Below are 12,891 nucleotides of genomic sequence, written 5' to 3' on the forward strand. Positions count from 1 at the left end.
ATTCACTATGTCCTTGCTTGTTCCCACCCCCAAAAAATAAAGTGGCTCTTTTTCTTGGAAACATGCTACCAGCCATTGGGCTTCACATTTGTGTGGTAATCCTTAAGAGAAAGGTCACTGTTCTCTTGCACCTGCAACACTTGGGAGGAGCAGCCCCTCCTTTTCTCCCTCATCTTTTGTGGTCTATCCACCAAGACTGTTCCTTTCCCTGAGGAGGAAGCCAACCTGTGATTGGGCAGTAAGTCACAGGTGAGTTGGGAGGTAAAAGACTCTATCATATCCTCCAATCAGCAGCTTCACCTTTGCAAAGGTTTGGGCCCAGGCTTGCTATAAAAAAGCAGATAACTCCACCCTCTCTTAGGTAATTGATTCTCATTTCTATTAGGTAGACTCTGGACAGACCAAGAGTGATGTCCTACATCCTGTGTACCTGTGTCTGAAATGTTTTTCTTCTCCTTTTCATTAATCTGTCCTTTCAATTGATACTCACTGAATGCCTGCTGCATGCCGTTGTGCTAGATGCTGAAGATATAATGAAAAATTAGATCAACCCTGTCCCTGTTCTGATGGTGTTTGTAAGTCAAAATGATTCTCTTGTAAAGTCTTTCTCCATTTCATTTCCATCCCATCCCTACTTCCTACAGCCAAGTGTATCTTTTAATCTTTGATGTTACTACAATTTTAGCCCATTTGTCATTTCCCAGGGGAAGTATATACACACACACACACACACACACACAGGCTTGCTTCCCTAAGCCACACCTGCCAGGAGAAGGATGATAATGCAACAGTAAGGAAAAGGCACTTTTGAATCAGAGCTCACACAGAAGAATTACTATGACTCCAATCCCTTAACTTTCCTTCCTCCCCCTTCAGGATCCCTGAAAGTTCATGTATTCTTTTGGGTGAATAGCAAAGTGCTTTCCTGGTAGGTCAAGGACTGATTTCTATTTTCTTCCTTGTGGCTATAGCCAGAGCTGCTGACTGTCTTGGACTCAGCTTTCGAGACCACAGGCCCTTGATTCTAACACTCACTGCAGCTCTGTAGCTCTGGTTGGGGTGGGAAGCAGGCACTTCTCTGGAGTCAAAGCTGTCCATTTAGCTCTTTGATGTAGCAGTGCTACAAGTTCAGTTTTCTTATGGGAATTTTTTAAAGAGTTTTGGAACAAGTTAACCTAGATCTAATTCAGAGAACATTTTAATGGATCCATCCTTTTTTTTTTTTTTTTTTTTTTTTGCTCTTTAAGGTATATTATTATTATTATTTTGTATGTACTTGCTATGTGCCAAACTTACTTCCTCTCTTTTTCTTTTTTTTTTTTTTTTGAAGATTTTATTTATTTATTTGAGACAGAGAGAATGAGAGACAGAGAGCATGAGAGGGAGGAGGGTGAGAGGGAGAAGCAGACTCCCTGCCGAGCAGGGAGTCCGATGCAGGACTCGATCCTGGGACTCCAGGATCATGACCTGAGCCGAAGGCAGTCACTCAACCAACTGAGCCACCCAGGCGCCCTCCTCTCTTTTTCTTTATGAATTTTATTTTTCAGTTGAAAATATGGAATGCTTCTCAAATTTGTGTGTCATCCTTGCACAGGGGCCACGCTAATCTTCTCTGTATTGTACATGTGCTGTTGAGTGAGCATTAAACATACTTCTTCTTTAATACTTAGTGATCCTAACAAATCTACCCATTTTATGGGTGAGAGATCAAAGGCCCAGAAAAGAGCTTTGCTCAAAGACAAGTAATCCTCTCCCTGTCCCTCAGTCTTATTCCTAGGGTCCCAGGCTGGATTTTCAGCTCGGACATTCATCAAGTTCTAAAGCAAAGAGGTTTGCTGGTGGCCTTTGGGGCTCTCTAAGAAGCCTTGTTAGCAAACATATTAGGTCTCACCTCTTCCTCAACACGGTTTGACTTATTCCACTGTACTGTCTTCATTTGTTGAGGGGCCTTTGATTGGCTGAACTGTGAAGAAGCACTCCATCCTTTTCATCTCTGGAGTCTTAGAGCCCAGCTCAGGGTCTGGCCGATTGTAATGAATTAACCTATTGGAAAATTGAGGATGAGACATACTCTGGCTCTTTGCTGTAGTCTATGATAGCAATCTGATCCAAGTCCCTAAGGAAGTGTACCCGAGTAGACCTGTGAGTATCAAGGGACAAATAATCACCTTCCTAGTTCCCAAGCCTCTGACCTTATAGTGGAACCACCTTGCCTGCTATGCATCAGAAATAGAACATAAATAATAATAGCTGCTATTTATGATATGGTGATTATGTGCCTAATGCAACTGCAAACTAATTACATGTATTATCGCATTTAGTCTTAACACCCCTTAAGAAGGCATTGCATTTTTCCCATTTTATAAATGAGGACACTAAAGCACAGGAAAACTAAGTAACCTGCTAATGTCACATTTCAAATGACAGAGCTAGGCTTTAAATCAAGGCACTATGATTCCAGTACTTGAGTCTATAAAAGAGAGATGACAAAACAATCTCTTCATGACATTTCAGAAAATGTCTTGAAAACCACATGGGACTTTGCTTTGTTTTAGCATTAACAAGACAGGGCAGTAGGACTGGAGCTGACTCAGTAGTGAGTCAGGAGTCCCAGATTCCCATCCTGACTCTGACAATTTCTATAGGCTTCTTGGACTATAATGTCTTTATTTGTACAATGATAGATGGAGCTAGTTGGTATCTGATGTCATTTGTAAATATCTTCTTCCATTCTGTCGGTTGTCTTTTGGTTTTGTTGACTGTTTCTTTTGCTGTGCAAAAGATTTTTATCTTGATGAAGTCCCAATAGTTCATTTTTGCCCTTGCTTCCCTTGCCTTTGGTGATGTTTCTAGGAAGAAGTTGCTGTGGCTGAGGTCAAAGAGGTTGCTGCCTGTGTTCTCCTTTAGGATTTTGAAGGACTCCTGTCTCACACTGAGGTCTTTCAACCATTTTGAGTCTATTTTTTTGTGGTGTAAGGAAATGGTCCAGTTTCCTTGCATATGGTTGTCCAATTTTCCCAACACCATTTGTTGAAGAGACTGTCTTTTTTCCATTGGACATTCTTTCCTGCTTTGTCAAAGATTAGTTGATCATGGAGTTGAGGGTCCATTTCTGGGCTCTCTATTCTGTTCCATTGATCTATGTGTCTGTTTTTGTGCCAGGACCATACTGTCTTGATGATGACAGCTTTGTAATAGAGCTTGAAGTCCAGAATTGTGATGCCGCCAGCTTTGCTTTTCTTTTTCAATATTCCTCTAGCTATTCGGGTTTTTTTCTTGTTCTATACAAATTTTAGGATTATTTGTTCCATTTCTTTGAAAAAAGTGGATGGTATTTTGATAGGGATTGCTTTGAATGTGTAGATTGCTCTAGGTAGCATTGACATCTTCACAATATTTGTTTTCCAATCCATGAGCATGGAACACTTTTCCATTTCTTTGTGTCTTCCTCAGTTTCTTTCATGAGTATTTTATAGTTTTCTGAGTACAGATTCTTTGCCTCTTTGGTTAGATTTATTCCTAGGTATCTTATGGTTTTGGGTGCAATTGTAAATGGGATCAACTCCTTAATTTCTCTTTCTTCTGTTTTGTTGTTGGTGTAGAGGAATGCCACTGATTTCTGTGCATTGATTTTATATCCTGCCACTTTACTGAATTCCCATATGAGTTTTGGGGTGGAGTCTTTTGGGTTTTAAACACAAAATGTAAAGAGTGAGAGTTTGACTTCCTCTTTGCCAATTCGGATGCCTTTTATTTCTTTTTGTTGTCTGATTGCTGTGGCTAGGACTTCCAATACTATGTTGAATAGCACTGGTGATAGTAGACATCCCTGCCATGTTTCTGACCTTAGGGGGAAAGCTCTCAGTTTTTCCCCATTCAGAATGATATTTGCTGTAGGTTTTTCATAGATGGCTTTTATGATATTGAGGTATGTACCCTCTATCCCTATACTCTGAAGAGTTTTGATAAAGAAAGGATGCTGTACTTTGTCAAATGTTTTTTCTGCATCTATAAAGAGGATCATATGGTTCCTGTTCTTTCTTTTATTAATATATTGTATCATATTAGTTGATTTGTGGATGTTGAACCAACCTTGCAGCCCAGGGATAAATCCCACTTGGTCGTGGTGAGTAATCCTTTTAATGTACTGTTGGATCCTACTGGCTAGTAATTTGGTGAGAATTTTTGCATCCATGTTCATCAAGGATATTGGTCTGTAATTGTCCTTTTTGATGGGGTCTTTGTCTGGTTTTGGGATCAAGGTAATGATGGCCTCATAAAACGAGTTTGGAAGTTTTCCTCCGATTTCTATTTTTTGGAAGATTTTCAGAAAATAGGTATTAATTCTTTAAATGTTTGGTAGAATTCCCCTGAGAAGCCATCTGGCTCTGGGGTTTTGTTTGTTGGGAGATTTTTGATTACTGCTTCAATTTCCTTAGTGGTTATAGATCTGTTCAGGTTTTTTACTTCTTCCTGGTTCAGTTTTGGTAGTTTATATATCTCTAGGAAAGCTTCCATTTCATCCAGATTATCTAATTTGCTGGCGTAGAGTTGCTCATAATATGTTCTTATAATTGTTTGTATTTCTTTGGTGTTGGTTGTGATCTCTCCTCTTTCATTCATGATTTTATTTATTTGAGTCCTTTCTCTTTTCTTTTTGGTAAGTCTGGCCAAGGGTTTATCTTATTAATTCTTTCAAAGAACAAGCTCCTAGTTTCGTTGATCTGTTCTACTGTTCTTTTGGTTTCTATTTCATTGATTTCTGCTCTGATCTTTGTGATTCCTCTTCTCCTGCTGGGTTTAGGCTTTATTTGCTGTTTTTTCTCTATCTCCTTTAGGTGTAGGGTTAGGTTGTGTGTTTGAAACCTTTCTTGTTTCTTGAGAAAGGCTTGTATTGTTATATACTTTCCTTTTAGGACCGCCTTTGCTGCTTCCCAAAGATTTTGAACAATTGTGTTTTCATTTTCATTTGTTTCCATGAATTTTTAAAAATTCTTCTTTAATTTCCTGATTAACCCATTCATTCTTTAGTAGGATGCTCTTTAGCCTTCATGTATTTGAGTTCTTTCTGACTTTCTCTTTGTGACTGAGTTTTAGTTTCCAGCACTGTGGTCTGAAAATATGCAGGGAATGATCCCAATCTTTTGGTACTGGTTGAGACCTGATTTGTGACTAAGGATGTGATCTATTCTGGAGAATGTTCCATGGGCACTAGAGAAGAATGTGTATTCTGTTGCTTTGGGATGGAATGTTCTGAATATGTCTGTGAAGTCCATTTGGTCCAGTGTGTCATTTAAAGTCTTTATTTCCTTGTTGATCTTTTGCTTAGATGATCTGTCCATTTCAGTGAGGGGGGTGTTAAAGTCCCCTAATATTATTGTATTGTTGTTGATGTGTTTCTTTGCTTTTGTTATTAATTGGCTTATTATAATTGGCTGCTCCCATATTAGGGGCATAGATATTTACAATTGTTAGATCTTCTTGTTGGATAGATCCTTTAAGTAGGATATAGTGTCCTTCCTCATCTCTTATTACAGTCTTTCGTTTAAAATCTGATTTGTCTGATATAAGGATTGCCACACCAGCTTTCTTTTGGTGTCCATTAACATGGTAAATAGTTTTTTACCTCCTCACTTTCAATCTGGGGTGTCTTTGGATCTAAAATGAGTCTCGTGCAGACAGCATATCGATGGGTCTTGTTTTTTAATCCAATCTGATAGCCTGTGTCTTTTGATTGGGGCATTTAGCCCATTTACATTCAGGGTAACTATTGAAAGATATGGATTTAGTGCCATTGTATTGCCTGTAAGGTGACTGTTACTGTATATTGTCTGTGTTCCTTTCTGGTCTGTTACTTTTAGGTTCTCTCTTTGCTTAGAGGACCTCTGTCAATATTTCTTGTAGAGCTGGTTTCGTGTTTGCAAATTCCTTTAGCTTTTGTTTGTCCTGGAAGCTTCTTATTTCTCCTTCTATTTTCAATGACAGCCTGGCTGGATATAGTATTCTTGGCTGCATATTTTTCTCATTTAGTGCTCTGAATATATCATGCCAGTCCTTTCTGGCCTGCCAGGTCTCTGTGGATAGGTCTGTTGCCAATCTAATGTTTCTACCATTGTAGTTTACATATCTCTTCTCCTGAGCTGCTTTCAGGATTTTCTCTTTGTCTCTGAGACTCGTAAGTTTTAGTCTTAGATGTCGGGGTGTTGACCTATTTTTATTGATTTTGAGAGGGTTTTTCTGTGCCTCCTGGATTTTGATGCCTGTTTCCTTCCCCAATTAGGAAAGTTCTCTGCTATGATTTGCTCCAATATACCTTTTGGCCCCCTCTCTCTTTCTTCTTCTGCGATCCCAATTATTCTCATATTGTTTCATTTTATGGTATCACTTATCTCTCGAATTCTGCCCTCATGATCCAGTAGTTGTTTATCTCTCTTTTTCTCAGCTTCTTTATTCTCCATCATTTGGTCTTCTATATGACTTATTCTCTCTTCTGCCTCCTTTATCCTAGCAGTTAGAGCCTCCATTTTTTATTGCACCTCATTAATAGCCTTTTTGACTTCAACTTCTTTAGATTTTAGTTCTTTTATTTCTCCAGAGAGGGTTACTCTAATATCTTCCATGCCTTTTTCAAACCCAGCTAGTATTTTAAAAATCATCATTCTGAACTCTAGTTCTGACATCTTACTAATGTCCATATTGAGTACATCCCTGGCAGTCAGTACTGCCTCTTATTCTTTTTGTTGAGGTGATTTTTTCCATCTTGTCATTTTGTCCAGAGGAGAATAGATGAATGAGAGAACAAAATGCTAACAGTGTAACAATGACCCCAGAAAAATGTACACTAAACAAATCAGAAGAGACCTGAAACTGGGGGAAAAGAAAGGGAGAGAAACAAGAAAAAAAAAAAAAAAAAAAGAATATGATCAAATATCATCAGGCTGGTGCATATATCAGTGCCACACATGAGATTTGGGGCGTATTTTGGTCCGTTAGAAGAAAGTGCCTCCCAAAATTTTAAAGAAAGAAAAACTTATATATGTACAAAAATAAGGGTAAATATGATGAAGGGTTGGAATATGATGGTAAAGGATGAAAATTATAAAAGATTTTATAAAAGGGATTTATAAGAAGTTGGTTGAAAAAAGAAAGAAGAGGAATTAAAAAAAAAAAAAAAGGAGAGAATGTGATCAGGATGGTGACTAGAACAAAGCCATACCCTAGAGATGTAGGGTATATTTTGGTCTGTTAGAAGAAACTGTATCTCAAAATTTTAAAGAGAGAACAACTTATATATATACCAAAAATAAGGTTAGCTACAATGAAGGGATAGAATATGACTCTAAAAATGAAAAATAAAAAAGATTTTTAAAAAAGGAATTGATAAGACATCGGTTGAAAAAGGGAAAAAAGAAAAATTAAAAAAAAAAGAAGAAAAGGAAAAAGAGAATTAAAAAAAATTAACTTTGAAAGACTAAAGAATCATGGGAAAAAAGCCATAAATTCTATGTGCTGTAGTCCCCTAGTGCTGGCGTTCTGCCATTCTCATTGATTGGTAAACTTCGTCTTGCATGGCTGGTCTTGCTGATCTTCTGGGGGAAGGGTCTGTTTCAGTGGTTCTCAAATGTCTTTGTTGGAGGCGGAATTGCCCCACCCTTGCCCCATCCCGGCTAAGTAATCTGCTGGGGTTTGCTCTTGGGAGCTTTTGTTCCCTGCAAGCTTTCCGTACAGCTTTGGAGGATGAGAGTGAAAATGTGGCCTCCCAGTCTCCACCCCTGAGCACTCAAGGCCCCACTCCTCAGTGAGGCCCCAGAGAAAAGCAGTCAATCACTCCTGTTGCCCCGGTATCCGGCCACACTCCATGCTCACCTGGCCTGTAACCGAGTGTTTCTATCTCTGGCACATGACCCCATGTGGAGTCTCCAAACCCAGCAGATCCCTGCAGTGCACTCCCGTGCCACTCCTCCCGGGGGAGGAAGGGGAGTCTTCCCAGATCTGCAGCTTGTGCGTCCCTGCCAGAAGAGCAGTGGCCCAACTGTGCTGCGGATCACGGTTTATGGCAACCCCGAGCTGAGAGCTCACTCCTCTGGTCCGTCTCTGCAGCTGGCTTCCCTGCTCTAATACCTGGGAGCCCTGCCACACTCAGGCACCCCCAGTCTTCCTGTGACCCCCACGGGTCCCGAGACCACACTGTCCCAGCGAGGGTTCCACCACCCACTTAGCCACTGGAGCGACATCCCTCAGAGGAGTAGACTTCTAAAAGTTCTGATTTTGTGCTCCACTCTCTATCACTTGCCAGTAGCGGCTGAAGGAGGCCCCCTCCCCCGCTGTCTATATTCCCAAATATTGCCTTGGATTCACTTCTCTGCACATCCTACCTTTCAGAAAGTGGTCTCTTTTCTGTTCAGAGAGTTGCTGCTATTCTTTCCTTTGATCTCCTGTTGAGTTTGTAGGTGTTCAGAATGGTTTGATCCCTATCTAGCTGAATTCCTGGGACCAGACGAAATTTAGGTCTCCTACTCCTCCACCATCTTGCTCCTCCCCTGTTATACTGTTTCTTTATTCTCTTGTCCTCTTATGGTTCCTCCTTCTTGTCCTTTTAAAAATTTCTTTCCACAAACCCATACCTCTAAAACAAATAATACATTATATGTAAAAAAAAAAAAAAAAAAGAAGAAGAAGAAGAAGAAGAAGATAGCAGGAAGGGAAAAACGAAGGGGGGAAAATCGGAGGGGGAGATGAACCATGAGAGACTATGGACTCTGAGAAACAAACAGAGTTCTAAAAGGGAGGAGTGTGGGGGGATTGTTTAGCCTGGTGATGGGTATTAAAGAGGACACGTACTGAATGGAGCACTGGGTGTTATACGCAAACAATGAATCATGGAACACTACAACAAAAACTAATGATGTAATGTATGGTGATTAACATAACATAATAAAATAAAAAAAACCTTTCTTTCCAATACTAATGTATATCCTCCCTATATCCAGAAAGGATTTACTCATGTACATAGACTACCGAAAGAGCAATTCATTCCAGATATACACCCATTAGAAATAAGTACACTTATCCACCAAAATAATTATATACAAATGTTCACATTAGCTTTATTCATAATACTCTCAAGCTAGAAACAATCATATACCCATCAACAGAAACATAGATGAAACAAAAATTGTGATATATTTATATAATGAAATAGTACACAGGAATATAAGGGAAAAACTACTGATAAGCACAATAACAAGATGGATTTCAAAGACATTATATTAAATAAGAGAAGCCAGACACAGGAAATTGTGCACTCTCTGATTCTATTTATATAAAGTTCAAGGATGGTCAAAAATAATGTAACAGAAGTCAGATGATGGAGTTGGGATTGAGAGCTTTGATTGGGAAGGGATGCAAGCACATGAGAGTATGAAAATATTCGATATCTTGTTCTGGGTGGTGGTTATAAGGGTGTGTAAATATGCAAACATGCATAAACCTGTGTACTTTTTAAGTACATAAATTATACATATGTTTAAAACAATTCTTTAAAAGAGCAGTAGAAAAGCTGGAACTATGCCAATGGAAAGAAAAATTAACATACCCCCAAAACCTAGGCTAATAGAATTGCTATCATTGAATACCAAATTTAATTCTGAGATAGCAGCCAATGAAAAAAAATTAATCACTTGTCACTCATTTTTTTAAAATAAAAAGAAAATCATCAAGAGAAAGAGATTTTAGAAGTGACATTTTCCCGGTAAAATTAACTTATCATGTAGTCTTTTAAATGAAAGACATTGGACAATATAATGGACAAAATCTCTGATAGTAACACAGCAGAAATATTGAAATATCTTAATATGCCCATTTTTTCTACCAGGCTTTCATAAAGATGACATTTATGATGAAACATAATGAAAAGATTTTCTTAGAGGAGAAGCTAATGAGTTCCAGGTGATCATGACTTACCTAACAGCCCAGAGACAGGACTTTGACCAACATGTCTCACTGTGACATGTACAGAAACCACCTGGGGATCTTGTTAAAATTTGATGAAGATTCAGCAAGTTAGGTTTAGGGTTGAGATTCTGTGTTTTTAGCAAATCCCTGGGTGATGCAGTTGTTGTTGGAACAAGGACCACACTTTGAGTAACAAGGGCTTAGACCACTCAGGAGGTGTGAACTCAACATTCGTATTATTTGTATTGGGGATGTTTGCTAAAAATCAGATTTCTGGACTCCCTCTCCATAGGAGGTGGCACCAAAGATGCTTTTTCTTCTTTAAAAAATCTCAAGAAGATTATGGCGTACACTAAAATTGTATAGCCACAGACTTAGACAAATAGACTTGTGGCAGGTCCCTTACAGTTTTCCAGTAATTATAATTTTGTATCTGGTTTCACATATCAGGAGAAAGGAAGAGAAAGGAAAAGAATGCATTTTCAATATCTTATATACATCAGTCACTTAGTGGGTGTGCAATTAACCTTAGTTAGTTTAATCCTAATGAATATCCTATGAGGTGGGAATTATTTTCAATATTTTAGAGTTAAAAATAATAATTGATCATTATTCAGCATCTACTATGTCCTAGACATTGTAATAAATGCTTTAAAAGTACCATCTCAAAGAGCAGCATAATGAAATAGGTTCTGTTGGATCATCTCCATTTTATAGCTTAAATAATGACACCCCTCTGACTTTCTAGAACTCAGGCCTCCATCCCTGCATGTAGGGCTTCTCTCAATTGACATCTTATAGGGAGGCCAGGTTACAACCCAGATATTTTTTACTTATTTATTTATTTTGCTTCAACTATAACAATTTGATCAATTAGCACATTTTATTTTCCTTTCATTTTGCTGTTATTACTCCATCCTTCAATTATTTTGCTCTGAGGAGTACCACTGAAAAGACTTAGAGTATTAGATTATAATTGTTAACATCTGTATAGTATTTTACAGTTTATATATAGATTGTGTACAACATATTTTAGCTGATTTGATTCTCCAAACTACATGTATCCTTATCTTATGAATGAGGAAAACAAGTACCAGGAAAATAGAATTAATTATCTGTATTTCAGGTGTCAAACTTCTCACTCCGAATCTGTGAGCTACCCCTAGGTTGGTCAGCCAAGGGAAGAGAGAGAAGAATGTGGAAAGTGGGAAAAGCAATCGCTTGGGAATCAGCAGTATTGCATTTTGGTCCTAGCCCTGCCAATAGCTGGATGCAACCTTGAGCAGTCTGGTTTCTCTCTTTGAGCCATAACTTATTCAATCTTAAAGCAAGGAATTATAGTAGACTTGATATTTTTAAATAGGGTTGGCTCATTTTTATCAAAACTTTTTCTTTAAAAGAAATATTACAATGGACTACTAAATCATAAAGCAAATCCTACAGTAGACAGTTAAACACTGAACACTGAGAACCCATCACTTTCCAATTTAGGGCAGGGCAAGAATTGCACCTGTTTTGTTCACTAAGTTCCTAGATCATTGTTTAATACATAGTAGGTACTCATTAAATACTTTTGAATGAACAAACCACCTTTAGGGATTCCTTGGAGCTCCCTGGGGCACAGTGTAAAGACTGTTGGATCAACAGGTGTCAAGCTTCTTTGTGGTCCTAAGAGGCCACATTTCTTAGAAACTAAAACTTTTCATAAGAGTTCAGACAAAAAGTAGATATTTCTCCGAATATCTCTTCTATACAGGGACCTCAGGTGTTTCCAGGTAAAGTCATTTCCACAAAGACAGAATTCTGCAGTACTACTTTTCACATTATGGTGTATGATATGCTTAAGGACTGGGCAATTTGTTCTATATTCTTTCTCAAGAGACTATCAACCGAATAAGACAAAAATTGGATTTACTTAGTGACTTCTCTTTTATTTTTTTTCTTTACTGTGAATGCTGTGGACAAATCTTTTCCCCTCCAACTCTTCCAAAAAATTCTTGGGTCCTCATAGAAACTAGTTTTACTTGTATGTTGTCTACATATCTAACTATGACACAACTGATAACTTTATTCTTCTATTTTTAGATTTTTAAAGAAGTTTTATAATGAAAAATTTCAAAAATACAAAAGAGTGGGATGAATTACTAGCACAATATTTAGGATTATTTAGAATCATTTAGAATTATGAATACAATGCATTCTCATACACTCTTAGATTCTACATTGCCAGGAGTTTGTCTCATTTACTTTACCTACCCCCATTTTCCTTCATGAAGAATTTCAGAGTAGATTAAGACACCATATCATTTCAGTCCTATTTTGGCATACTGTCAAGATTTTCCTTTCTTTTATTTTGGGCAAGAAGAAAATTTAAACTTTGGAAAGGAGAGTGCACATAACTCACTTTCACTTATATTTTAAATTGACTCAGTTATATAACTGGATAAATTGATGAGTGATTGCTTACATTCATTGAAATACTTATGTAAACATATATAATATATTATACCTATATGCATATATATCACACATATAATATATAATACATAATAAATATGTATAGCTTAGTATTGTGTAGAAGTCACTATCTATATTTTCTTATTTAATCACTATAACTATTTCTAAGGTAGAACTACTTCTCTATTTTATACATGAGAGAACAGAGACTAGAAAATAAGTGGATTTGGGCTTGACCTCAGAGCCTATGCTGTGCACTGCCTGCCATATTGCAGCTGAGATTTAGTTTTGGCTTAGGATGCACAGCTTTCTTCTGCTTTCCTTTAGAGTTGCAGCAAGTGCTACAAGGACCCTAGATATTATCTGAGGCCATAGGGTTTAGCCCTGGATCATCATTAGAATGACCCCATGTCCAGGTGTTTTCTCAGACCCATCAATTAAATCAGGATTTCTTAAGGAAGGTACCAATTCTGGAATTTT

The 12,891-nt window shown here is 37.8% G+C and overlaps 1 non-coding gene across 1 annotated transcript; it reads right to left on the reverse strand.

The window, feature by feature from the left end:
- Positions 1–1,549: 1,549 nt before the first annotated feature.
- On the reverse strand, positions 1,550–1,654 carry LOC118010929. The gene has a single exon (XR_004679351.1). It is a non-coding gene; the product is annotated as a U6 spliceosomal RNA (small nuclear RNA).
- Between the last annotated feature and the right edge of the window lie 11,237 nt (positions 1,655–12,891).

This window comes from Mirounga leonina, unplaced genomic scaffold (assembly GCF_011800145.1).
Source record: "Mirounga leonina isolate KUSES-001 unplaced genomic scaffold, KU_Mleo_1.0 Mir_129, whole genome shotgun sequence".
Lineage (NCBI taxonomy): Eukaryota > Metazoa > Chordata > Mammalia > Carnivora > Phocidae > Mirounga > Mirounga leonina.